Source organism: Glycine soja, chromosome 9, assembly GCF_004193775.1.
Source record: "Glycine soja cultivar W05 chromosome 9, ASM419377v2, whole genome shotgun sequence".
NCBI lineage: Eukaryota > Viridiplantae > Streptophyta > Magnoliopsida > Fabales > Fabaceae > Glycine > Glycine soja.
This window is the reverse complement of record NC_041010.1, coordinates 19587687-19591151: the sequence shown is the minus strand read 5'-3', so window position 1 is coordinate 19591151 and position 3465 is coordinate 19587687. Positions and strand designations below refer to the sequence as shown.

The 3465-nt window shown below is 32.4% G+C and overlaps 1 long non-coding RNA gene across 1 annotated transcript; it reads right to left on the bottom strand.

Moving 5' to 3' along the window:
• Nucleotides 1–251: 251 nt before the first annotated feature.
• LOC114425629 lies at nucleotides 252–2930 on the bottom strand. The gene is made up of 3 exons (XR_003669257.1): nucleotides 2821–2930; nucleotides 2051–2705; nucleotides 252–493 (listed from the first exon to the last, which is right to left on the bottom strand). It is a non-coding gene; the product is annotated as an uncharacterized LOC114425629 (long non-coding RNA).
• Nucleotides 2931–3465: the final 535 nt, after the last annotated feature.

Here is a 3465-nt window from a genome sequence, read left to right as displayed (position 1 = left end):
TTAGTCCAAGCTAATTCAAGTTGGTGATAGGTCGTGGTTAGTCTGGTAGTTGGTTGTGGATTTTCAATAATAATTATGTCCTTTGAAATAAATTTCAATTGATTAATTAATATGGTTTGGTAGTTGGTCGTGTGTGTTAAAATCTGCTAGTTCTTTAATTTTGTTCTTCTTCACATTCGTAAATTCACTAAATTGTATAAGAGGACCAAGTTAGGGCAAGCATAAGCTGATTCCACCATTATTACCTATGAAAGAGCTAAGAGGACCAAGTTCGTTCGGATACCATGGTTGCTACGGTGGGTGAAGCGGCAACGGAAACAAGCTCAGCTGCTGCTACCACACTATGCACGATATAAAACCCTAATTCTGCTTTCTTCCCATTTTATAGTGAACTTCTCTTAACGAGTTACGGCTTACATTTTGGGCCTATACATGGCCCGAGTTTGAGAGTTACTATTGGCAGGTACCCACGTGGTGCCTTTTGACAAAATCCCTAAAATGTCATTTTGACAACAATATAACAAAATCTTATTCAGCTGTTATATGGGAGTGAAAAATAAAACAAATTTTATAAAATCCCTAATTCAGTTGTTATATTGTGTAATATTTTTTGATTAATTTTAAATGCAAGTTATATTTTTTAAAAAGAAATAAAATAAATTTTGATATACCTCCCATTAAATTATGAAACCTTGTATATTTTCTGGTAATTTAAATAAACAAAAATATTAATTATATATATATATATATATATATATATATATATATTATAATGTCAGACAACATTCTTTTATATAATTATTTTTTTTTATTTTAAATTAATCTTAATTATCTTAATTAAGACATATATATGTGTGGATAATATTTAATTTAATTATTTTTAATCAGAATATATAATTATTCAAATTATCTCAATTATTATATTTAAATAATTCTATGAATTAAAAATATAAAAAGTTTCTCTTAAATTTTCTTGCTCAATTGCATAAAATGTCCCTATAATTTTATTATAATAAAAAATTTAAAATAATCTTAATTACCTTAATTAAAACATATACTAATAATAATGACTTTAATTATTTCACATTAGAAAATATACTTATTCTAATTACCTTAATTACTATATAAGAAGTTTAAAACCATCTTAATAACGTTAACAAAAACATATACCTGAGTTACTAACAATTGATTCAATTATTTCAAATTAGAAAATGATTCTGATTACCTTAATTACTTTATTAATATAATTCTATGAATTAACAAATAAAGAATAAAATCTCTAAAAATGAACAATTTAATTGTATAAGTTTTCCCTCTCAAACTTATTTACTTTTATTATTATTATAAAGATAAAGATAAAAATATTCTTAATCATACCATAAGATTACAATCGGTGCATAAAAAACTCATTATAAAATTATGATTAGCAAGTGTACATATAAATTGTTTGACTAACCAGATCAAGAAAGAAGATCCGAATCAGATCCAAGCATGGGAATATTAATAAGAACATTATTCTTGTCACAACCTGGGAATATCAAGAACAGCAACACTGCTACTAGCTATATATATATATATATATATATATATATAACAAAAGGTGAAGATATCAAACAACAGGTGGCACTCCAGTCGAGCTTGTTGAGCCAACTAAGCTATGCATCTAAAGATTCTAAACTTGATTTGGTTTCATAACTAGTATAAGGTGCATTGAATAGAAAAGAGATTCAAAGAATCATTTGCAGAAATCAAGTTGTAATCACAAGTATACAAATTAGGAGTAAGGCAAATAATATTTCAGATTATAATTAACAAGATCCTATCAGCAGTTGTGGTTATGTAATTCCTGACACTCAATTCAGTAATTTAGTTATACATACATAGAGGAGCATAACTCATCCAAGTATAAGTATTTTAGTTATTACACCCAAATTACTTCACCCAATAGATATTTTACGGCTTTTATAATTTGGGACAGCAATCTATGTAGCATTCCATTTGAACCAGAAAATTAGATAGCCTGCTCAAAAATATAAGTGCATCATAGTACCTTGCGTATGGCAGCAGTAGTGTTGCCAGCAGCATCAAGGGCATCAGTTCTCTCACGAATACAATGGCTCATGCCTGCCATCTCAGCAATACCTCCTGCATTGTCACTGATTGGCCCATAGGCATCAATAGCCAACCCTGTCGCAATGGTGCTCAGCATCCCAAGGGCAGCCATAGCAATGCCATACATTGCAGCAAAAGTAAAACTCACAAAAATGCTGATTGCAATGGCAAAAATAGGAATAATGATAGACTTGTATCCCAGAGCAAGGCCAAAGATGACATTGGTTGCTTCTTCAAAAATAAGAAACCAATAAGCTCGTACACAAAATCATAATACAATCTTAAATTTATCTACATCTTCAGAATAGTCAGAATCAGAAATAAGAGAAAAACACTGCAGAGGTCGGGGTCCATTTTTTTTTCCAATCCTCTGCTAACCACAAACTTGTTAGCCATTTTAGCTAAAGACTGGAGAGTCCCATGGAAAAGGTTAATGTCATTATCCTACTTGTACTTAAAACACTCTTACTGATTCTGTGAATCATGCTCATGACTAACAGCATATATTCCATGGATGCTTCTTTAACTTCTTCCAAATTATCATCAGGCTTCACCACATATTAATCAGTGCCAAGAATGGCATGTTCAAGGCCCTGAATAAAAAGAAAGCTTAGACATTTGTAAGAATAAGACAATTGGATAAAAAAATAGCATAAAAAGAGGTCAATTTAATATCACAAAGAAGCACTTGGGCAGTGATTTTTATACCTATTGCAGCTTTCATTTCTTTGTTATGCAGATATGTTCCCTGAAATAAGACCATCATTACTGAGTTGAGACCTTTAACACATCCTACACTCCCTCTGCCTAAATTGAATTTATCGTTATAAAAAATATTGCACAGTAAACAAATTATTGATGTTGATATACATCGATGAGATATTCACTTATTCAAATAGTTTTCTTGTCAAAATTAATCATCCAAGACCCACCCCACCACAGTAGTTGAAGACATGTTCCAATTTTTTCAGAATTCAAACACATTCTTCTTTATCCCGCTCTCTCTCTTCGTGAGGTGGGTATCCTCGAACAGCCCAACGAGATAGGCCTCACCGGCTTCCTGAATAGCAGACACAACACTGAGCATAGCTTAATTCGAGAATCGTCTTAAAACTACCACAAACCCTCATTCAAGTATTAAATGTTAAAGCGAAAAATATAAAGAGGAACCACACACCTTCGAAAGTGAGGGGAAGCCCACGGCGGGAATCGCGCAGGACGTGCTGCTCGTTTAGGGATTAGGTGACTCCGACGTGGCGGCACTGCAGAGGAGGTCACGGCGGCACGTACGACAGAGGAGATCAAAGGCACAGGACGAGAGGTATGGCAACGGAGCTACGACAGCAGAGGAGC